The sequence below is a fragment of the Ciconia boyciana genome, chromosome 4, assembly GCF_034638445.1.
Source record: "Ciconia boyciana chromosome 4, ASM3463844v1, whole genome shotgun sequence".
NCBI classification, from domain to species: Eukaryota; Metazoa; Chordata; class Aves; order Ciconiiformes; family Ciconiidae; genus Ciconia; species Ciconia boyciana.
In genome coordinates, this window is record NC_132937.1 from 84232929 (window position 1) to 84258645 (window position 25717).

Consider the following 25717-nt stretch of genomic DNA (forward strand, 5'->3'; position numbering starts at 1 on the left):
TTTTTTAACCAGGAGAAAAATTGCCATGGAGATCCTAAGTTTCAGGGTTAATATTGCTGTTGTGGTTCTATGACAGTATACTTTGGGAAGTATCAAAACACAGAAAAAACAAGAACAAACAATACCCATTAATTCTTAATTGCTTTCTTGACAGAAACAGACTTCCAAAAACATGTACCTACAAGAGTAGTCTTGTACAATGCTTACAAAAACACCAAGTAATTCTGATCCTTCCTATAGTTTTGTAGACTATATGATTGTGAGTTTCTTTTGATTAATGTGTAGGAATAAAATGATGCACAATGGCATTATTTTTATTAGCATTTTTGGTCAGGTTATGTGTGCAAAGCAGCATTTTTTATTCATTCAGTGTTACCAAAGTTTAATCCTAACTGGTTTGTGCCTTTATAATGTATGTACTAATTGACAATGCAGAGTCAGGGATCAGGAGAAAGAATTGTAAATTAATTAAAAAAGACTCCATGGGAATATTCACTTAATGGTGGTAAAATTAATTTTCAGCTATATTCAATGTTATCTCAATAATTACAAAATAATAATTTTGGAGAGGAAGTTGTTCTTATATTATAGTCTGTTAAACTGATAATACATTGAGAATCTGTCTCATAAGTGGCTTATTTTATGGTGCAGTGAACTGATGATTCTAGAAGGCTTAAAGCTGACCCAGAATTAATCTTGTTGGAACAACTGCAGGTCTACAAATCCGACATTACTAATTAAAATGAAGTATTTTCTTTACTTGCACATTTTCTACCATTGGCAAGAGGTCCTACCTCCTTTTCACTTCTGAATGGCTAAATAATGTTTTGCCTGTAGTCTGCCTTAAAAGACAATTCCGTACTTCAGTTGAAAAGAAAGGGAAAAAAAAGGTAAAGCTGAAATTTCAATATAACCTAAACAATCCTGTAAAGAAAGGCATATTTCTTTGCCCCCTTATGCAGGATGTGTAAGTGTTGACTCTTACTCCTGCCTGAAGTTACGTTTAGCTCATGCATCTGCAAAGGATGGACCAGAACTTGGCACGTTTATAACTTTGCCAAATGGTGGTGAATTTGTACTCTAGTGGAAATTTATTCCTAAACTATGGAAATAGAGCAATTGCTTCTAATGTGAGGTTTGTGAAAAATGAATCCACACTGTGGAGATGTGTTTTGAAAGTTTATAAGGATTTTTTGCAAATATGTTTGGTTTTTAAACTTTGCACAAGGAACCTTGTTGAAGATGAAGGGGTTATCCGAGTCTTCTCTCCTTCCCTACCGCCCCCAGCTTTTCTTCCAATGCTTGCTTGTCTGAAATGCTTGCAACACTTGAAAGAATTTAGCAGCTGAGGGGGCTTTCTCCAGTCCAGCAATCCTACATTTGCTTAGTTTGTTTCTTTGATTGACTTCTGTAACTGTTGCCCCATGATATAAGAATGAGTGAAGTTATGCTATCCCTCCCACCTTTAACTGAACTACCACAATTTCTCTCCCTCATCTGTTGCATCCGTTTAAAAAAAAAAAAAAGAAAAAGGCATTTATCTTTAAAATTTGACTAATATTTTTCATTACTCTCTATAAATCCTGGCGGTCCACTTATACATCTTGGTTTTATTAACAACTATGTATGCAAGGATGTTACTATGAAGAGGCAAGAAATTCTTGGCTGCATGTGCAAGCTAATAATGCAGGCCCTCTAGGGTAAAAAAAATTTAAATCCTTTACTCACAGTAGCATAAGCATTGACATCAAGACATTTCAGAGCAAATGAACACCAATATTTGACACATGAAAAGAAAACTATATGCTACTGAGGTGGGAGATTTTTGACAAATGGCTCTCCGGTTTTGTAGTCTATATTACCATGACAGGTTCAGTGACAATTGTTTAACTTTATGGATTCAAGAATAAAATTAAACACTCAAAGTCAAAGAAATAAACCAGAAAATATTAAGGACAGGAATATTTAGGTACTGCAGTTCTATTCAAAGGTGTTATTACGCAATTCATCACATACAAATAAAAATGCAGAAAAGACAAGCCAATTGGACAATGTACATGGACCTTTGTATTGTTGTAATAGCAATTGACACCACCATCCATTCTTCAGAGAAGGAGATCTAAGCCCTATACTATTTGGGCTGATACAAAATAGTGAAGTGCTACTACTCAATGTTCCAGATTTGTTTCTAGATTTTGTGGCACCAGCAGTCGTTTTTACAAATACATATATGTGTAATACTTTTAAGGCACAGTTTTCAAAAACATGTGAGGATATGTTAAACTAGCCTATGCTCTTGTTTTCCAAAGGTGTTTTAATTTAAGTATCTAACTTAGAGACAAATGGAAAGTTCATACCATTGAAAAAGGTTAGATCATTTGACACTTAACTGTGTCTTATTTGGAAAAACGTTTTATCACAAAACCATTTATATTTGGTCTTAATGAACATGGGATTTAATTTGCCATTGCCTATAATTTTCTGCTGGATTTCATCAAATCAAACTGTGCACACTTTAAAAATTAAGTTTAATTTTTCTTTCTGTCATCACCAGATTGAATCCACAGATTTGTTCCAGACATTAATTTTGTTTTTCCCTCAGTATGCATGTTGATTTAGATAAGTCTAGAATAGTCAGTTCAGTTATCTCTAAAGTCTTACTCTGACTAGTCGAATTCTGAGGTAATGATTAAACATTAACTCATCAGCTCCTACCATAAATATATTGCACACCCTATTTAGTGTTCAAAGAAAATGAGACTGTGATCATGAGAGCCATGAAATCAGGCAGCAGGATATTTTGATACATGACCTGGTAACACTGAATCCTGAATTGGCTTAATAGATTAAAAATACTGTAAAGTGTAAATATAAATATAAATATAAATATAATATAAATATAAAGTATATATAGGATTTTGTGTTCACAATGAACAACTAAACATTGTTTTGCAATGCAGAAAAATGGTAGAGACCACAAACATCCAGGTGGAATGAACAATTTTCATGTACATGAACAAATCTACACAGTTCTGCCATCTTTCCACCTTTCCCACCCAAGAGCTTAGAGTCTGCTAGACTAGTACTAAAAGCAGCACCAGACAAGCACAGAGGCTGTAATCCTTGCTCTGACTGTAATACAAAAGAGGAAGGAAGGAAGATTTACCAGATATCCTGAGGAGCAGGGGAGCATAAAGCAAAGCTTTTCTGCTTTGTCCTGGATTCATAGCATTCCCAGCAGGGCTATTTTTCAGACTCTCTGTAAAAGAAGCATCTTCAAATGAGGGGTGGCTGTTGGGTCTACATTTGGACAGCCTGCTTTTTCAAGTTGTTGTGTGCTGAATCTACCCAGAAACAGCTGTGTAAGCCCTCCCATGCTGCCTGTATAGTGGGCCATATTTTCTGTTGGCAGAAAATCCATTGGCTCCAATAGTGACAGGTGTTGTATACAAATCTATCTTATATTGACAGTTAAAAAAAAAAAAAAAAGAGTTGTGATGTCAAACTGAAAGGTTATTTACTTCAGATGAGGAGGATTCAATACAAATCCAGAGAAAACCAGAGATTCTGTTCTAAGATAAGTGTTCTAGAAATACCAATCAAAAGGAAAAAAAAAATCAACCGAGTTGCTTCTAAGTAATTATCCTGCACTTGACATGATGAGTGAGAGACCGCTCAAGCTGAAACCTAAGAACCTTAATAAATCACTTATTCTATACACCCAATAATGTTAGACGACCTCACTCAGTCTACAAAGCTAATGTTTAGTATAGAAGATGACACTGCAAACATACATGAGCAGGTACAATTCACAGCTCCAAGATGAAAAAATAAACATGATTTATTTCACTTTGATAAATTCACAAGAACTATTAGTGCTTTAGTTTCAGTCTGGTGTTAATCCTTGAAACTAAAAGAACTCTTAAAATTCTAGAAGGACTTTGACAGACAGCCTGCATAATGATCCGTAAGGTATGGATTAAGTCACAAATAGTTGATGAGCCTGCTCTCTACATTTCAGAGACGTTGGCTTCTCAGTCAATGCAGACCAAATACAAAGATCAAATTGTTCAGTTAGTTTCTTTGAAGAATCCTCTTCACAATGCTCCACTCGTTTCATATGCTTTGCCATTCGAGCTCTACACTCTCATGCTAGGTGAATACTTTTGGTGCACTCTCTTCTTCCACAGCAGTGCTTTTATGAACAAAGCTGAAAAGCAGCTCAAAAAATGTAAGGTAAAATCTTAGCTGCCTTACTATAATCTGTGCATATTTCACAGGGAGAGAAGAAGGAAGGGGCCATTGACAAGGAGTCCTATTTATACACCTACCAAAGCATTTGATTTTGCCTACCAGAAACATGAACTTCAGAAGATGTCTGCGTGGTGCAATGGGCTTTGTGAACAGTTAACTCTCTAACTGGAAGCAGACTAAACCAGGTCAGCAGAACGATAGGTTCTGCTGAGGAGTTGGAAGTATTAGTCTAGGCAGATTTTTGTATTGGTGTTATTGCATTGTCTGGGATCTGAGCTAGTATTTGGATGTAGAAAAAGTAAGAGCTTTTTCTCAGCAGAGCACTATATAACACTGTGTAAACATACTTATTTTTGCTTTTTGCAGAAAACAGTGTGACACCTATTTTCTAAGGTATTCTTAGGTCATTGCATGAACAGCTATAGAAATCTCTTTTTTATCATTACCTGTGATAGCAGATATAGTTATATAGATAGTAGGTACAGCTAATTATAACAACTGTATAACTATATAGTAGCTATAATTGATCCAGAAGTGCTCCAACACTGGAGATTTTATACGAACATCTGCAAATTTCTGAATGGGTGACGGAATTGGGAGTATGTCACTAGTAACCAATTTAGTTGTCCTTAATCTGATACTACAAAAGTTGCTATTGTTACCATGATAAAATTGATTTATATAAAACAAATTACTACTCTCAATTGGTTTCCATATCAAGGAGAAAAAAAAAAAAAACAACATATTTATCTTTCTTGTATTTATCCCCCACTGTCTAAGGACTCATGTCTCTTGCCCCTGAACTCAGTCCTCAAACTGTCTCTCTAGTTTTTTTCTGGACAATCAGTTTGACTGTTTATCATATTGACTGTATAAAACAGCATAGCACTGGCCAAACTACAGCCTGTGGGATATGGGGTCCACAATCTAAAGATATAGCTGCCCAAAAATAAGCATACCACTTTATAGCATGATGTGTTTAATATAGTTTCTCCACAAACTTATCAAGTAGTTCTGATATACAGAAATATTCACAAAGTTCTACAAAATCATGCTCCATTGCAACCAGTTAAGTTACAAAACAGGATTTTACAAGTTTTTATCTTTTATTACTCAAGTGGAAAAATAGAAAGTAACACTTTCATTTTAAACAGAATGGTAGGCCAGCAATGACAGTCTCAAACAGTTTCATGGGCATAGTTTTGATATGTGAGAATTGAAATGAAGTAAAAAATGGAAGAATAAAGACTTAGCTGAAAGTTTTGATTGGTATGTATAGAACAGTCACTAAATGTTAAATCAGTGGCACCTACAGAGAAGGCAGGAGTTTGTGTGGGGCAGAACCTACTAAATGTGATTTTTTTCCTGTGTTCCAATCTGGCTACAAAAAGAAAAAGACTCCAGGTCTAAAGATCAGACCTCAAGAAAATTTTCAAAGGCCTCTTGTCATCTTTACACAACCTTCCTCTTACAACTAGAAGTAGTAAATATGGCAAAAACAAAGGCTATGAAAGCTGGGCTGCCAGGGCAATTCTCCCATAACTTCAAGTAGTTTTCATAAACTACCAGGTTTTCAATCCAGAATTCACAAATTATGAAGAATAGAATTCCATTGGACCTGTTTAATTTCTAAATCCATTCTTTCTAGTCTTTTATGCTGCAATTGCATGCTCAGGGCACATGGATTTCCTGGAATATCACTGTCAGGGTTATTGTTGGAACATATTAGAAGGAACATTAGAAGAAAGAGGGGAAAGGAAGAAAATCTTCATACAATCTGTCTAGAATGATTGGGGCTTTTGGGGGTTTATTGTTGGGTTTGGTTTTTTTTTTTCAAGCTGGGCACATGGCATTCTCGGGTGCATAAGTGTGACAAAAAGAGGAAAAAAAACCATTGAGACAGATTCTCAGCCAAACCACTCTGATAGGGAAAAGCCCTGTCTACCATGACACACTTACAATCTAAAGGATTTGCCAAATGATCTTGAGTAACACATTTGGAGTTGTATTTGCCTATGAATTGGCTAAAAATAATGGGATTTTCATATAGAATCAATAAGTTTGCCATGCATGTTCTTGTTTTTAGCATATGTCCTTTATGAGGGAACAAGAGATCCAGAAAGCGTCCAGTAAAACATGTTGCAGCAGCAGTAGGATATTTTGTTATTGTTGTTGGTATGAATACTAAAGTAAAAAGAGAAGCATTTCTATGCAGAATATGAGATATTACAGGCAATTATCATATTTTAAAATCTCCTTTAGTCAATACTTCAGAGATATGTATTTGACAAATCACTTTTAATCTTTGTAGACAATTTAATGGGGACTTGAAGACTAACCTAATCTTCCCTTACAATGGTTGTCTGGGTAACAAACAACAGTTTTATGCTTCTTGGCAACAGATCCTTTCACACTAGTGTGAAAAGCTCTACAAGAATGAGCTAGTTAATATCATATGATATTGATTATTTTCTAGAAGAAGTTTTCTCAGAAAAGAAGTCTTTTTTTTTTCTGTCAAGGAGCACAAACAGCAGGTTCTGAAAATTCTCTAGGCAAATCCATAATACTGCTACTTTCCTTTCAGATACCTAAAGATCCTAAATATATAAGTTCTGCTAGTAAAGTTACCCAAGCACCTGCATGTCAGCTTTCTCAGAGGCATGTGCTTGTTGATATCACAGTTAGGTACCCAGGACCAAATAATCTTGATAGTATTCAGTGTTCTGTACATTTTTGTTCAATTCATTAATGCAGTATACTCTTTCGATCATATCACCCATCTACAAACCTAGAGTGTTGTCCCCCCGTTTTTCCAATATCATGGTTAAGATACCTACCTAAGATGGAAGAGAAAGACCAAAGTTCAAAGCAGACTTTCTGTCTGCTGAAGAACATTGAATCCACTTCTTCCACCTTTTAAGAGACTGTGTCTCTCAACTGTTCCTTTCAGAAATGTTCCATTTTTTATAAAATACCTATGCACTTAGGGGCTGCTAAAGGGATATAGTGGCATTTTTTAAATGGTGGCCTATCTGTGAGCCTAATGGTTATTCTCATGCCATCTCTTTCTTTGGTCTGACTAATATTTCACTATTCCTGTTGATTACTCTGTGTCATTCCTTAAAACTCATGAAACTAGAAGAGTCTAGAAACCTTAATTAATGGAGGAGGAAGCTACAACTAAAAATTTAAGTCTCTCTCCTAGAATACTATACAGTAATGAGAGTTTAGGCAAGTCACCTGGAGCCTCAAATCCTCATATGTGAAAAGGTGTTAAAAAAAATTAGGTGATACAACACAGAATAATACATTACTGTCTAAGCTTAGCATATCCCGTTGAACTGATTTTCCACTTATTCTGATACAAATCTCAAGAAGCATGAAGACCCAGTATCAATTAAGCAATAAATGGAACCAAAGAGATGTACCTGAAATGCAAGATTTTTTTCAAATGGTTGTATGTTTATTATATGATGAAAATACAAATGTATCCTAAAGTATATCCTGGCCCAACATAGCTTATACTGACATTCAAAACAGCAGGGTAGGGAAAAAAAAAACCAAACAAACCAAAAAAACCCCAAACAAACAAACAAACAAAACCCAAAAAAACCAAAGTACCAAAAAAGGTCATTAAAAACATTTAGGAATACATGATGGAAAACTCAGACTATATAAAAAATAATGGAAAATATACAGAGATCTCTGTGGAAAAACCTCAAATTTGTAATGTTTCAAAACCAAATAACATATTTTAAAACAGTAAGCAAAAATATTAAAAGTGACAGAAAATGGCAGTTTGGCCAGTTTAACTGAACAGCTGAGTGACTTCTTTGTAAGACTTCTTCTTCTAGTCTTCTATGACTTTTTTGGATCATCATGGCTCTGGCAAGTACCAATGGAGGTAGTGGCGCCACTCTCCAAGTTATGCAGATCAACCAAGGCAGAGCTGCTGCCTCCTGTCACTGTTACCTAGAAGTAAGGTTCCTTTCTTCCTCTTTATTAATGGTTACAGGGGATTGAATGTGCCTAGTATAAATTATTTCTGCCCCTAATTATTTCTCCTTTACATAGGGTGTTAGACAGTTTCATTCATACACTGTAACTGCAGTGTGCGGTAACACAGAGTCCCTCAGCACTATGCTAAACCTTGTACACAGGCACAGGAAGGAGGGAGGACTCCAGTCTCACCATTTCCTTTCACTTAGAAGTCCCAGCTACAGTGAGTATCTTCTAGCTGTGACACTGGTGTTATGTAGAATTAGATTGTCATTCACATGCTTGACCACAAGGGCACTAACTGTAAATGAGATGACTCATCTTGATCAGCTTCCCTGGAATAAGGCTAAAAATAGGGCCACTGGTATTATGGCTACAACAAGCTAATGCAACAATAGCTCTCTGAAATTATTGCATCTGCTAAAATAGCTAATAAAGAACATTTTGTAAGAGAAAGTGAAAATAACATCTTAAAAAGTAGTATAAACTGAAAAAGAGGATTCTTTTAACTCATGCATTGCAATAGTTTTCCCAAAGGAAATACAAAGAAAACCCATTTGAGTTTAAAGACAGACCATTCAGCTGTGTAGCCTAAAAATGGAAATTCCACAATGGATGGATGTTCATACACAAGGGTTCTGCATGTCAAGTCATGTTTTGTACACCTTAAATTATATGCAGGTATTATTAGTAGGTACCTATTTTAGAGAGAGTTAATAATAAAGGAGAATCTACTCCTTTTGCTGTGTATTTTTAAAGTGAACTAGTTGGTGTTTGGGCACAAAAATTGGTTTCCCCTAAAATTATAGAGGAGAAGAAGAAATAGAATTTTCTTTTGATCTCTAAATGGTTTAATAATACAAGAGCAGGCTGTGAGCTGCTTAAACCTAGAGATGTAGAACCTGGCAGAGGTTTGACCTCATTACCTAACAGAAGAGAATCAGATATATTTTAAAAATATATCTGCAGGGTGAATAGTTGCTTGCCAGGAGCATACGATGTATTTCAAATGCTGCATGGTCAGCCAAACTCACATGACCAATTTAGGGTCTCCATTTCTATTTTTTTTCATGAGGAACTCCCACAGTAGCCAGCCCATTGTGCCTATAGCCCAGGAATGCCTATATGACCAGAGACAGTTATTTTCAGATTAAAGGATTCTCAATCTGAGCCACTGGGGCTTGAAGGAAAATTCTTCCTTCCAGCTGCTAATGCTGTGAAAATGGAAACTAGATGGATTGTGAATGCTTACATTTCCTGAATGAAATGTGTTTGTAACTAGAAACTAGATCTTCTGGAAAAAATACTTTCTGTACTGTGACTGAAAAAGAATAAAGGGGAGAAAAGCCCATCAATAAGTGAAAAAAAGTTCACATTTAACATTTTCACAAATCATCATTTTTATTTGTGAAAATCAGTTCAGTCAGCCCCCTCCTATTTGCAATAATGCTTATTTCTACTGCTTAGAAAATGTAGCTGAGACATTTGACATTAACTATGGATTTTATTCTCAAAAAGTATGATCTCTCATTCTGTTGTTGAGAAAGTGCTGTTCCACCAGACATTAGAAACATGGAAGACACATCTGTTCTGAACAATTCAAATAGACCACTTCTGTAGACAGTGTAAAGATAAAGACACCTTCACAAGGAAACTCATACTATCCACTCTGTTTCTATTAGGATGGGAAGATTTCTCTCTCTCCCTCCCCCTTTTTCTCTCCTCCTCTTACTCTCTCCATCCCTCCCTTGACTCTGTTAACTCTACAGTGATACAGGCAACTAGCTTGAAAGAATTATATCTTTCCATCGCTGAAGTAAAATGCAAAAATTCCCACATTTTTAGTTTAGTTGAAGTTGTCTGCTTGCTAGTTAATCATACTAGTTAATCATATGGACAGCAGTCTAGATACTCTGTAACTGTTGATTTCAAGTACAATAATATATAGAATTTTGAAATAGCTACTTGTAAGACTGCCTAAACATTTAAGTGAAAAGAGGTTGATGCTTGAAAGTCACAAGTCACTTAGGTATTTTTGAAAAATTATCCTCTGTTTCAGGAAAGAAAAGTAGTAAAGATTTATCCTAAAGATAAGCTTTTAAACCGATAGCAACATAATCCAAATAGTTCTATATTTTGTGAAAAACACATTGTGTTCCTGAGATGACATTTATATGGCAAAATGTAGCTTGAAACAACATTTTATGACCGTGCTGTAAATCCTTGGAAGAGGAGAGGTCTCTAAAGAGAAAAAGAGCTCTCACACAACAATGGCACAAACAGAATTGGCAGTAATTTTCTGTAGTTTTAGTGAACATCTGGAACTCGTATGTTTATTGTCGAAAATTGCCAAGACCTAAGACCAGACAGTAGGAGTGGTTTGACTTCTATTAGAGACAAATAGAACAAATATTAAAGAAATATAATCAAGTAACACCGCAATGAGGAGTTCTACGTAATTTGCAAACATGATGTGTTTTTGTTTGAACAACTGTTCATTGTGCTAACTCAGTCTAACTACCAACATTGAACTCTTGATTATATGACAAGAAATGTCAGATATATTCAAGTATCACCCATCCTCAGCAATACCATTAGAAGATATCATTAGTAGATTTTATAGGTAAGGTATATGATTTTCATGTATGCAGTAAAGCATTAAGAATTTTAAATACAGACAAAAACATTATATAAGATTGTCTTGTACAACAGAGAAAAAAAAGGCATAAACTTAAGTAATATTTCAGCGTAAAAATTATCTCCTTAGAAGAAAACTCCAATAAGGTATACATTATATGAGCAAGATTTATCCTCTTAATTAAGACTGCTCTACATTACTCTGCCACATTGTTGGTATGGCAATTTAGAAGCTGTAAGCAGCTGTAAACTAAGAACAACCTCTCCAAATAATCTGACTTGCAATAGGGATGGTTCTAAAATGGTTCTCAACTTAGAAGCAGGAAAAAAACATCCCTAAAGACTGCCTTCACATGTTCTCAGTTGTTTTCTTGCCAAAGTTCTGTTATGGAACTGAAATGCTTAATTATAGTAGACATGAGATAAAGACACAATGTCTGGGTTATAATCTGTTCTGAAGCTTGAACCTAGTGTTTTTATTTGGCCTCATCTCTATATTATACTCTTACAATCAGAAGGAGGAAAGAGTTTGCTGGAAGAAATTAATTAACCAAGCAAGTTATCTAAAAAGTAGGTACAGCATTCTATGCTGCTGATATATTCTGAGACAATTTCTGAAAACTTCGTGTTTGCTCATCTCAGAAACTTTCTAAGAAATCTAGGAAATCAACAGACAGGATTACAGGCTGTGGAAAAAAACAATTTATGGTTGTGTTTCTGCCTTCAGATAAGCAGGTGTCTTAGATCCTGTGGCCTTGTAATGGCACTCTGCACAGAAACAGGACACATCAGTGTTGAAATTTTACATGAGTTTTCTGGGTGACCACAGGTGTGATAGTGACAAAGAAAAACATACAGACAAATAAAGCCAAGCAAATAATTCCTAATGCCTTATTTAGCGATGTGTGCTTGGGGAGGGCCCTCATGAGCTAATTGAAACAGAGGCACATATATACGTTTTCTGGGAGACCTTTTTTCTCATGCTTGCATGAAGTTTTGCCAGCAAATAATTTCATTGATTTCAACGAATATGGTTTATAGTTTCAAAAATGATAAGTGAGTTAGATTCACACAGCTAAGGAACAAAATGGAAGTAGTGATGTCACATAACCTCACCTAAATATTTCAGGAAAAAAAAAGAAAAGAAACAATTCTGCTATGAAAAGCTTTGTTTCTGAATGTCTATGTAATGATTTTCCTAATTTGGGGGAAAAAATGAAAAGAGCTAACTTATTCCTCGCTTGAAATATATATGCCAAGAGTAAGTTTGGAGCAAATAATTTATTATAAGTTTTCAATCCTCAAAATAGGAAGGGACTCTAAAGAAAAAAAATCAATGTTACCACAACAATGGTACAAAACAGAATAATCAGCATTTTACAACACTGAACATCTGGAATTCATGTGTTTACTCCTGGGCCAGTAGGGGAGCACACATATTATTGTATCCAGCTATTTTTTTTTTTCTCATGAAATGAATTACTCCTCACTTACACAAAACAAAACAAAACAAAAAATCCTATTAAATCCAGATGATGTGGTTAAAATGGAGTATCTCCTTCAGAAAAAGCCAATCCTGACTTAAAGATTTCAAGTAGTGCTGAATTTACTCCTTGCTTTTGTGATCATTTCTGGCTTTTTCATTTCTTCTCATCCTACTGAGGCAGCTAGAGACCCCAGAATTTATATCCTCAAGCAGATACACACTCTATCCCAGAGGAGGACTGTAAAACTATAATCATATATCAAGATACAGCTCATACCATTAGGTGTAAGCTGCAGTCCTGCAGACTCTCTTTCCATTGCTGAAGCTTCCAGGGGTAAGGAGGAACCTTTCACAGCTGTTTCAACCGTTAGCTGAGAGCTATGTTCCTGTTACTCTTAAAAATAATTACTGTAATTTGTTCATTGTGCTCAGATGTCGTGTCCAAAATCAGAGCTCCACAGAAACAGGAGGATGAAAACTGTTCAAGTAAGCAGAATATACAACTAAAGCAGCATGTTAATGATACGCAGAAGAAGAAACAGATATTCACATAATTTCTAGAAACTGAAAATATTAATCAGTTTTAGTAAAAGCCTCAAGCAAAGCAGCTCTTAGGGGGAAGAAAAAAGCATACTATTAGGTTTGTTATAATTAAATGCTATTTCTAATGACATTTGTGTTAGTTAGAGGCACACATCTACCAGGGTAAGTATTATTTGAAAATAGTAAGGAATATGCGAAACATCAAGTATGTGTTTTGCAAAATTATTATACAAAATGAGGTTCTTTCTTTTATTTGCTTAGAGTCTTCTAGAGAATAATTTGGCTAGAAAAGTATGCTGTTATTCTTCACTCACTTTCTCTGCTGTGATTCCAAAGAGTATAATAGAATTATCTCTGATTAATAGTTGTATAAGAGCTAGCTGTTATATGGTATGTAATTCCCAGTGCTGTAAATGCAAGTGACTAAAGTTGAAACCAAGCCTGGGTGAAAGAAGCAGTGCAGTCGATGCCTGTACAGGGCCCTTCCTTTTCCCGCTACAACTGGAATAACCTCTTCAAAAGGTGACACAGAGCTCAAGGAATTCAACTTCTGAGTTAAGTTCCCCCTGGAGGGGGTAAAGAGGAGAAGGAAGTAGCAGTAGAAGGCACGGAGCCTGTGAGCAAGATAGATGAAGTGAAGATGTCATCCACAAGGCTAAGTCACAGCTACATTTATTTAATTTTTCCAGTGTTTGGCTACATGAGCTAGAGGGGAAGGCTGCAGTGGGAAGAAGGATGGTTGCCTTAAGGATTGCAGGTAGTAAAAAACTACCATGATGTTTTGGACCATCACAGCCATAGTGGTGCTTTCTATAGTCAGATGATGATGGCATACTCTGAAGGTTGGTCAGAGGTGGATGTCAAGGGAGGAACCAACACTCTGAGTAGTTTTTATACTGTACTGTTTGCTCCACAGAGCTAATAAAACTGTGTCCTAAACTCTGCACACTTTAGTGGAAACCTGGTGAGACTTTTGTGACTGGGGCAGATTTCTGTGGTAAGAATGTACATTATTTTTTAACAATAAAACTACAATGTGAGCTCATAATTCGCGTGTCAAGAGATTAACATTGGTTGAATACAGGGTAGACACTGATGCAGTTAATGAAACCAGAATTAATGAAAAAGGAAAGCTTGTTTTTTCCGGTGTCGTTATCCAGATCACAGCCATGTCAATCATTTGCCGAGTTGGTAATTAGAAACTCTATGTCAAGAATTTCAAAAGTCTATCCTGCAGTGTATGTGATCTTTCTCTAGCGTGTACTGAAAAATAGGAACTGTGCTACGGGTATCCATTCTCTTGCACTAAGCGGGACAACACAGGGGACAAGAAGGACTTTTTTTTTTGCGACCTGGATAAATTCATTAGATCAACACAAATATCAAACAGACCAACTTCATGGGAAACTTCAATATTTGAGTAAAAGGAAGCTCAGCAACTGGTCATGTATTACTGTGTATCCTTCAACTGGAGAGAGAATCAAAATAGACTGCTATTGAAAAACATTGAAAGCATCAACCTGTTAAATTGATAATTCCTCCTAACAAAGGCAAAAAACACGAGATGTATCTAAGATTCACTTAATGGCATCTTGCTGAGTATGTGATAATTCAGCAGCATAAGCTAAAGGACTCAGGAGCATGGATGGAACAGATTCTGGCAGGACTGTCTTTGATCTAATATGAACTATTGGTATAGAGACAAAAGAAGCTTTTTTGATCAACAACCAAATCTAGTCAAATAACAAACTAAGGCATTCAGCAGAAGAAGCTATAGGAGTTCAACTTTGCAAACAATGCTATGACTAACATAAAAATTGATCTGGCGTCTTGTCATAAGTAGATTCATAAAGAATGAATCACTGTGATAATCTATAAAACTACTCTTGTACTTATTTAAAAAAATGAGCTCAAAAATAACATTTTTAAAGAAAAATAACTTTTGAACTCTCATGCTATTCTCCTAACAGAACAACAACCTGTGGGATCTCCATTCCTTGACAAAGTCAGCAATGCAATCAAAATCTGAAATGACCTGAATTTGATAATGTACTGTCAGAACTGTTTAGATATACACTAAAAAGCTTCCTGTGTCTCTGTAAGTCTCAGAAGTTAAAGATGTCATTATTCTCATCTATTAAAAAAAAGGCAGAAGGGATTGCTACAGTATATTGCCAGTCATCAACTGTGACTTCAGACTCAAAGGAGGTACAGGTGAAATTATACTTAGCACTCTTCAACTGTGAGAGAAGTAGGGTAGATGGTTTGTTGTGTTCCCTGTCTTTGATAATCTGAGAGACACATTTAAAGCTGTCAGTAGACTTCAATTTTGTTAGCTACCTTGAAATTTTGGGTCTGACAAAAATATACTGATAACATGACATCCGATAACAAGACTGTTCTGTGATGGCATGTTTGATAGAGTCAGTCAGACCAATTCTTATCCCATTGCCTTTAGCAAAGAAAGAACCAAACAAAAAACCCTAGAACTCAATATCATTCTGTCCTCCAGCCATGCTACTCCCAGATAAAGCAAGGAGCTTGATCTAGATAAATTTTTCATAATGTGGAAATTGCTTAAAGTTAATGGTGTTGAAACCCTCAAAAATCTTTTTAGACAATTGTGAGGTGTTGTATGGTAAAAGTTTTGCCCTTGAGGCTCAGTCACTGATTATTGGCTTTAGAAACGTTGTTTGTAAAAAGGTAGGGAGTCATTATGAATAGTGGAAAAACACTGAAGTGATAGATATGCCTTCACCAGATAAAGTTTAAACAGTAACATATGGTCGGAAGCTACCAAATAACTTTGTCATCTTAGTGATACGTCAGATGGCAACCTTTTGTACAAGGGCCTGACAGAATGCACCACCAGATACAGCACATCTTTGGGCTGATTAACAGGCAGAGTTTGGAAAGAGCAAAGCAGAAAACTTCAAACTAAATAAAACATCTACGTAGTGGCAGCAATATCTAGTTTGCTATATGGGTGTGAAACATCGCCTTGCTATTGATATGTACAGCTTTTAAATGGGTTTCATCTGCACCATCTGTGTGCCATATTGTGCATGATATAGCAGAATAACATTTATAACAATAAAGTTTTGGAACGCAGTGATCTTTCAAGGACTAAAGTGACAATCATCACAGAACAGCTGTGCTGGGCTGACCATGTATCTAGAATGGAAGACACCAAAATGCACTGCAGGTGCTGAATGGTGAGCCACAGGAATGGGTGAGGTAGATATACAGGGATACACAGGAGCACAACCTTGGGCAATATGAATTTCATGTCAGTAGCTAACATTTACTGTCAAGACAAAAATCACACCAGTACACAGTAGTCTGAATGTGTGTTGCGAATGAGTGATTTAGATTGCTTAAAAAATCACCGTTGGAGGTATTAGCAAAAGTAGTTTTAATATGATGTTGTAAAAGTGCACCTTAACAGAGTTCAATGGCAAGGTTCACTCTATTAATTACTGCATGGAGGAAACATACAAAGGAAAATTGGGTTACACTCAAGTTAGAATGATTCGCAGAGAGACCGGGGATACAAAAGGGTATGGAGAACCCTCCCATTGAGTTACGAGGTTCAGAGTAGACCCCCTTGCTTTCTAAACTCCTGATGGAGCTTAGGTGGGGCTAGGTCCAATCTTAGTCTCAGACTTGGACAACGGTTTATGTCTAAGGGATTATATATGCAAAATTTATCAATTCAGCATGTAATCCAAGTTACTAAGACAAAATCAAAGTTACCATACTATGACATTATGCACAGTATTGGTCACTTACCAAAGATCTGCCATCAGTAAAAAGTCTCTCTGCCTCGAGGAGCAACCTTGAGAAGTGTCCCAGCTCAAGGGGAGATCACCGCCATGCAACCACACTGCCTAGTAGGGAGAGCTCAAAGAAGGCTCACTTAGGCTGTTATATTTATAGATAAAGTGCTGGCTCATAGCCAAATTACATGCGCTAGGAAAGATAGACATGAGGCTCCTTGTACCCACAATTTTCTTTGTTCCTTGATAAATGAGTCTTGGAAAAGCCACCTGCTATTCCTGTGTCAACTGCATGATCGGTGTTCCAAGCTTATATGCATCGATGCTCACTGTGCCACTCAGCTTCTTTGTGGGTTCTCAGAGAACAGATCAGAACCAGAGGAGTTCTTGGCCTGGCCACAGCTCAGGCCTTTACCTCCTTTGGAGCCTGTACCAAACTGCTGCTAGTTTGGTTAGGAGGTCTAGTGCAACTGTCACAATGTGAGAGTCTTGGTTTGAGAAGCTCCATTCACCCAATGCATGAAAAAGACAGTTTCCAAAACATCAATGCGATTAACAGGAAGATGCTCCAGTCTTGGTAGGAGAGACTTCCTCTCTCAGGTTCTTTCATCAAGCTTTATATCAAAACACCTACACAGAAAGCACTTTTCTGTGCTTTCTATGGCAAAGCACTACTGCTAAAGCCTAACTAAATGTTAGTTTACAGGTTTTTAATATCTTATTCCATATGGTGTCAAGGTTCCATCTGAAATGAAATTAACTACTCTTACTCCTACCATTTTCTGTGGGAATTAAAATCTCTAAGCACATGGTTAGTTTCAGGTCCTTAGAGACCTAAGGTCTTATTTTCTGTATGTTGCAAGTATACCGAAGTTAGCCACAAGCTTTTTAAAAATAAGTGATTGAACAAGCCCTGCAGACTATTGGAGAGCAAGAGTAATTATCAAACACAAATCACTTTTCATTTTGCTCTTAAAAGATATATAAGGTTTTAATAAAGTCTTTCCAAATTATGGGAAGTATACTGCCTCAAAAGGAAGGTATCATTAAACACAGCCTTTTTTAACCTTATTATGTTTTCATCTGGGCTCATCAGAAAACAGGCTGGCACAGAAGCTGCAATCTTTGACTGATCATGTTTTTATTTTAATAAATTGTGATCTCCACAGACCACTTTGCTTGTTTTACTATCCTACTAAGAGCCAGACCACTAATTCTTTGTAAATCAGTTAAATTTATGTTTGTACAGAGCACTATTGATGTTGGCTAAAGTCTCATTTGCTGTCATTTGGAAAAAGAGAGACTGAAACTGTTAACATGAGCTCCTTATGTAAACAAAAATGTCCTGGTATCATGGAAGAGAAAGAGATCTCATGTGAAACTCTGACCTGAAAATAGACTAGTATCATAAAACATCAAGCAATATTGTACGTTCTTTGAAGAGAAGGTCACAGCACATCATAATCTAAGAAGATGCTACGTTGCTGACTGATCCAGTCCATTGTAATGACAACCATCTGGGCAAAGAAAATCTCCTCTGCTAGGGCTTGCAAAATGGATACACATGTGCCTCAAATCTAGAAGCCTTTACTAAGTGGGCACAATTTTTATATCTAGAAGTGAACCCCAAATCAAGCCCACAAATCTGAACATTTACAAATGTTTGGAGAGAAGACTCATATTCCTAATTAAGACTCAGATTCTAATTTCACACTTTGATTTTTTAATTAAGAAATCTCAATGAATAATGTTTTTGTGTATATATGGGATTTTCTAAAACCCAAGATTTGTGACTTGAGGCCCTTTTAATACAGGCAGATATTCATATTCCACAAACCCTTATGAAGAAGAGAAAATTATTCACTCTGATGTGACTGTATTGAAAAAAAGGAAAGATTTGCTCTTTCAGAACTCCCATAATAACACTAATAAAGCTAGAGCCTCCAGCATATTAAAGGTTCAAGTTCTTCACAAGGGTTCATGTTTGTCACATTGCAACTCACCATTTTAGAAAGAAAAGCAAGCAAAGGAAAATGCTATTATGAATTCTCCAAACAAGCTAAATTAGTTTCCATGGCAAAAATGAATCTAGTGATGACTGGTACAGCACTGATGAGGTTACTACAGTGTAAAGTAGAACATGCTGGTTTCAAAAGGCTTTTATAATCCCCTTGATAATGCAATATAACATCCAAATAACCACTATTGAAGCATGAGTTAATGACTAAAATGCAAAACGTTCAGCATGAAACTTCCAGAAATTACTGTAGAGGCCTTAAATTCAGTTGTTTATCCAAACTTTCCTGAAGCAGCCAGACACCTTCTCTTACACAAATTTTGATCCCTTCCCTCTTTGAGGAATATTACCTAAAAAGTATCCAACCAGTCCAAACAAGTAATTTGTCTGCTGCATTTTTGGTTTAGAAGAGATGTCTTCAAAGAGGAGAACTGTGTTGAACCAAAACTGAAAAAGCGGTTTTCCTATATTCAGATGCTAAAGGAACCCAGGCTTTTCTTATTTGTGTGGACTTGGGAGATTCATGCCTTTGTTTGTTTGCTACACTTTTTTCTTACTATTACATGAGATTTTACTTTGAGACAGCAAGTTTTAAACCTTTCAGCACTTCCATAGGCATTGTCCCAGAGGAAGATATGAAGGGAAGATGACAGGCCATCTGTTGGTCCATGTTCCTTTTTAGTTGGTACTACTTTTATTGAATGTGATGCTACTTTGTGGGACAGCCAAAATATGAAGAGTATGTTGCTTTCTACCACTGCAGCTTCTTTTACAGGGTGCACACATCACAAAAGCAGACCTATACCTTCTGAGATTTTGTCTTCCTCTCAAGTGATCTGAATTTTGCTCAGCAGTAACTGCAGGTGAGGCAGTGTTAGCAAATTCATCCCAAACAAGTCCAGTTTCCAGGACTCAAAACTGCAGGTATAGGAATTTGGGCATAAGTGATGAAATTTAGAAACTCACTACTCTGTAATATTCCACACAAAATACTATTAGCAACACTATTATTTGTTGTCTTCCAGTGTTACTCATACTCGTCACACATATAAAGCATGCGCACAACCAGCAAGACCTTTCAGTAGGTGTTCTCTGAACAACAGTTAGCAAAGACTGGTTTCAACAGACGGCTTTCCTGCAAAAATCCTGGATCCTGCCATCCTTCAGCTACCCTGCACCTCTGCCTTGTCACACCAGACTTTACAGGATTTAAAGCCCCTTCCAATGTCCTTTATCACCAGCTGGGCAAGTGGCAGCATGCTGTGGCTGGCTCCAAGCTAAGCATGGCAAGTTTGCTAGTGTGCTAGCCAGCAGGCCAAATAGAAGCAATAGCTGCTGAGCTCAGACTGCAGCTTGTCTCTCTGCAGCGGCAGTAATTTGGGCATCTTTCCTCTACTTATTCACCAATTTTTCCAAAATATGTCCCTCTATCCCTCTGTTGTATTTGATGTAAATTAAGCAATATGTTCACAAGTTATTTGCAGGATCTAAGAAATAAACAAGTGGGCAAGCAGTGTTATATTTCTAAGTTTTACTTAGGAAATTAGATTAAGTTTTGGGAACTGCTGCAGACTGACAATCAGCAGAGCTTGTTTTACCTTGGCTACCTTTTTTCCAACATGAGTGGCCAACAATAAATATTTTAGGACGTAATTCTCACAGCTGTGCAGTATTACCATATCACTGCATTTCAGAGCCTATTGGAGAGAAGTACCTTGAGCACAGGAGACTGAAGAGTTTAAAACGTTTATGACAATGTTAGTCCAAAAGTCTCATTCAACTATTACAAACTCAGGACATATAACTCAGTTCATCTATGTCTGGTTCTTCTATTTACCTGAAATAATTTTTTTTATGTTATGTAGACAAAAATATTGTCTTCTTACGTATTTATTTCCAGTGTGATGCTGTCATTTTAGAAGATGACAAAGGCAAAATCTTCCTCCATCAGACTAGAGTAAAATAATTCCATGACAAGAACCAACAAAAAAGTATGCAGATCGTTGTGCATTAAGAAGCAATATCTGGCATGCCTGTGAATAGTGCTGAGGACCATATTACTCCTCCACAGTAGATCTGTTGACATTTGTAACTTTGCATGCATCCAAATCCCATTGCTTTTTAAAGCATCACTAGAGATGCAAGAACAAATATAGCCTGTAGCTAGCTCCAGAATCCCACTGTTCCCAGGTCCCGCTCATTATATGACCGTCAGCCAAGGATCAAATCTTTTCTTCAGATCTAAAATTGATTAGAATAATATCAGTATTAGGAGATTTGTTGCAAACATCAGTTTAGATAATTCTTTTCATAAAAGATAAATTCTGCTTCACACAGCTCTCTTCTTTATTTTTACCTGGCCTTCTAAATTGTGAATGCAGCCAGCCCACTTAACCTCTCTGTCTGCTCCTTCAGGCTAAGCTTTGTCATGGTGCTTTTTCAAGCAACCTTGGCTACAATAGTGGAAAACGGGCAGCTGAAGTTAGGTGGAGCATCCAGACTGTATCCACTAATTAAATTGATACTTTTATCTCTCTCTTTTGGTATTAATGTATTTGTTCTAAAAAATTACAAAAAAAATTTAACAAATTTAACATGGATATAATGTACACCAGAAAACAGATAAATGACTGGAAATCTATCTACTTTTCCCAATGGCATGAAAACTCTCATTATTGTACAGAGGACTGTTTGCACCCAGCTAGTGTAGAAGTAAGAAAATGGAGCAATTAATCTTTATTCTTTATTATTGCACTAGCTTTGTGCATTGCTGTGCAGAACTTAGTAGTCCTATTGCAGCAATATCTTGAACCTCACATTTTACAGGGGCAATTGCACTCAGATTAATGAGAAAAAACCCTGACTTTACTTTCCAGCAGCACATGTGAAAGTTTGATTCTTTTGTTGCATTGTTTTGTTTAGAGACAGCTGGACAGAAAAGAAAGAACATGTATAGCATGTGCATGTGCATTAGGTAGACCCTATTTGGAACAGCACCTCAAACAGGAAAGTTTGAAATAATGCCAATCACAGCAACAGCTGGAATTTATATTATATTATTATTGTTCATATAACATACAAAAGTACAAAATTTAAAACTTTTTCATTCATGTTCTTGGTCAAAAAGGTAAATAGAACTGAAAAGCAGAATTTAGACATTACATTGAGTTGTTATTTTCAATACTATATTAATGTATTTAGCGATTATTTCTCACAATCTTCTCAAGACTTTCTAAAGCTCTTCAATTATACCTAGTTTATTAGTACTCCATGAATGGCACTTAATGAGTTAATCTGTGGCTTCCTGATAACTAGTGAATTAATTATCTCCATTCAAATCCTAGAGAAGCATTTCTCAGATAACTGGGAATTCCCTTAGAAGTGCCAAGCCAAAGAGCTTATTTTATGTGGCATAGCTATATCAGAGCAAGAACAATCTAGCCCTATATGTACAGTAGTCCTTGTAAGGTAAAGCTCAAACTTCATAAAATTAATGTAGTAGAAGTTGCGGGTTAAAACACATTAATTGACATCTTATCCAGAAATCTAAAATTTATGAGAATATCTGAGCTCCATAAAACCCTTAGAGCTTCTCAGAAATCTTTTATCTGGAGCATGATCTGACTTTGAAGTTAGCTCTGCTTTTAGAAATAGATTGCACTAGAGACCTCAAGGGGTTTCTTCCAACCTAAATCATTCTGTAATTGTATGATTGAATGGTAGAAAACTACTTGGTGTGGATTGTGGTAGGATGTGAACTTTTGAAGGAGCTAGTGTAGAAAAGGAGGTTTACATTGGGCTAGTTGTTTACTTTTTTTTTTTTTAGTACCTGTCTGGGTACTCAGTATATTAGATAGAAAAAACACCTGAAAGAGTCTGTGAGCTTAAGTGAATGTAACATATTGTATGGACAAAGTAACATAATCTCCAATTTATAGCCTCTTGGCTGGAAAAGACCAAAGGATTCTGTGATGACATTAGGCAATGCCATTGCATAAAGCAAAGGCATAATGAATAAGGAACACAAAATCAAGGGTGTATGGCATCAAAGAACTTCTTATGCTTTGGAAATGGGACAAAGCCAGGAGGACCGGCCAAGCCCTTACAATTTCTTCAAACCATTCTTTAGCTTTAGGAGAGACTTTCAAATTATAGAGATTTTAAACATCAGAGACTGTAAAAATCAAAGACCTTAAAATTCTATATTCGTCTACATATTATTTGACAAAGGAAACATTAGGAAGTAGTGAAAAGAGCAGAAGCAAAACAAGGTGCTAACATGATTTGCTTTCATCCTCTTCCTTCTCCTTTCCCTCCAGGTTCACTTTCTTTGCTCAGACTTTCCCTGCATAATGTGCTTCCCATATGTCTCTAAAATATATGGCAGGCAGTATACATAGACTTCTAGTATATGAAGACACGTCTTAGGGGGTAAGAACCATTAAAGGAAACTGGAATTAAAACAAGATGCAATGACTTTTCCATTTTTGGATTTCTAAGTAGTAGGTTGGGAAAAATGGATTCCTGTTCTGTCAATGAACACCACATTTTATCTTTGATCTTCAGATTGATTGTAGCATAATAGATTTAAACCAACATATGGCCTGCAAGGAAATACAAGTTTAAGTAAAATGTAACTCTTCTCTTTGGCATAAACTTAATTCTGAATATGATTTTAAAAAGTCTTTTGAGGCAACACACAGAAATATTAGTTAAAATCTCCCTAGATGTTAGGATAACCAATTAAGGAGGAAAAAGACAAACCCTAAAATGTTGGATTGTGGATATATGTTGAAATATATCAGAATATATTAGAAATCAGAACTACATACAGAAATTTAACTATTACTGGTATCTTATGACCACAGCTTAAAAATGTTTGCATGGCAAACACAGAACCTGATAGCTATGTCACCTTGTTCATGAAACTATGTTTCTACGCAAGATAGCAATTTCTGGTGGCATACCTCCTCCTCAGGCTTATTTTTTCATTCTTAGTCTACTTAGAAGCAATAGGCTTCTGATCCTTTAGCAAGACAAAAACCAAAGAAACTGCTTTTATTTTTAAATCATTAATTCTTTAGACATTTACTATGATTTTGGTCGTAGTTTTTTAAATTTTTTTAAAAATATTATTCTCTTATAGTCTCTTGCTCTTTTACTAAGTAAAAGTCAAAGAGTGTGCTTTGCTAGAAGTCATAAGACATATGAGCTCACTTACCAGTTTCACATTTCTGTTCTTTGAAAAGAACTTCCAGAGCTATGCTGGAGTTTGTCTCCCTTTCCATTTTCCATATTTTGGTTGAGAAACAAACTAAAGCCTGTATGCTTTTGCCAAAATATTTGCCTTGTTCATTGACCCATTTTATTAAACTGCATTAATTAATTTAGTAAACTGTGGCAGAGATGTAAAACTCTGAGTCTGAAAAGCAGACAAATGATAATGACTACTGCAGCAGTAAAAGTAGCATTGCAAGATACTCCCCCCCCCAAAAAAAAAAAGTGATTAGTAAATGAAACTCAGACTTAATCATTCACTCATAGATTTGGAGCAGCTAATGATGAAGAGAAGGTGTTAATAAAATACTTGTCCATACCAAATAAGTACCAACAGCCTTGATTTTCCTGCATCATTTGCCATTCTAGCACTCTGTATTTGCCATCTGGCATTCTACTACCATAGTCAATGCTTTCAAAGCTGGTAAGTTTTCCATTCTAGCTCAACTCTACCAAAGAAATCTACTCCACAAACTGCACAACAGTATATTTTTATGATCATTCCTATTCTATATATGAATGAAACATAGAAATTAAAGGAAGTTCTTAATATAGTGCACTGGTTTTGGCTGGGAAAAAGTTAAATTTCTTCATAGTAGCTTGTATGGTTACATGTTTTGGATCTGTGACCAAAACAGTGTTCATAACACACTAATGTTTTAGCTATTGCTGAGCAGTGCTTACACAGCATCAAGGCCTTTTCTGCTTCTGACACTGCCTCACCAGTGAGTAGGCTAGGCGTGCACAAGAAGCTGGGAGGGGACACAGCTGGGACAGCTGACCCCAACTGACCAAAGGGATATTCCATGCCATGTAACACCGTGCTCAACAATAAAAGCTGGAAGGAATAAGGAGGAAGGGCGGGATGTTGGGAGTCATAGCGTCTGTCCTCCCAAGTACCTGTTACACGTGATATAGCCCTGCTTTCCTGGAGGTGACTGAACATCTGTCTGCTGATGGGAAGTAGTGAATGAATTCATTATTTGGCCTTGCTTGCAGGTACAGCTTTTGCTTTGCCTATTAAACTGTCTTTATCTCAACCCACAAGTTATCTCGCATTTGCTCTTCTGATTCTCTCCCCCATCCTGCTGGGAGGAGTGAACAAGTGGCTGTGTGGGGCTCAGCTGCCTGCTGGGGTTAAACCACAACATATATTTCCAATATCTGGAAATATTACAAATGCTAAAAATATAACTACAAGATGACAGCAAAAAGCATCAATGATGGACAGAATGACATAATTTAGAGAAGTTTACTACATAATTATTACTGTATAATTAGTGTCCTTGACTGATTTATATAGCATAATAATATTTGACACTAAGTTGCCATGAGTCAGTTAGCAGCCATTAAAGTAAAACTATACAACCCATTTTTCCAGTTTGCTTTCATTATACTAGCTAGCCCTTTTATCATCATGCTACACAGGAGCTTTAAAGAAGTCATTGGACCTTCATTAGCTTCTGAATGCTGGTCATAATCTTCAATATTCTAACATACTTGGGTAATTTCAAGGTACAGGAGAGATAGATAATTTCTTCCAAGAGGATATTTCATAATTAAAAACTTAAAGAACATCTATGCTTTTCAATCAGAAAAGGTAGGAGCAATTATATCACTTTATAATTACATTCACTTTATAGTACTTTTCTTGTAATGTGTGTATTACATGTGTGGATAATAGTGATGACTGAATTTGAGAAATATAAAGAAACTTTGCAGTAT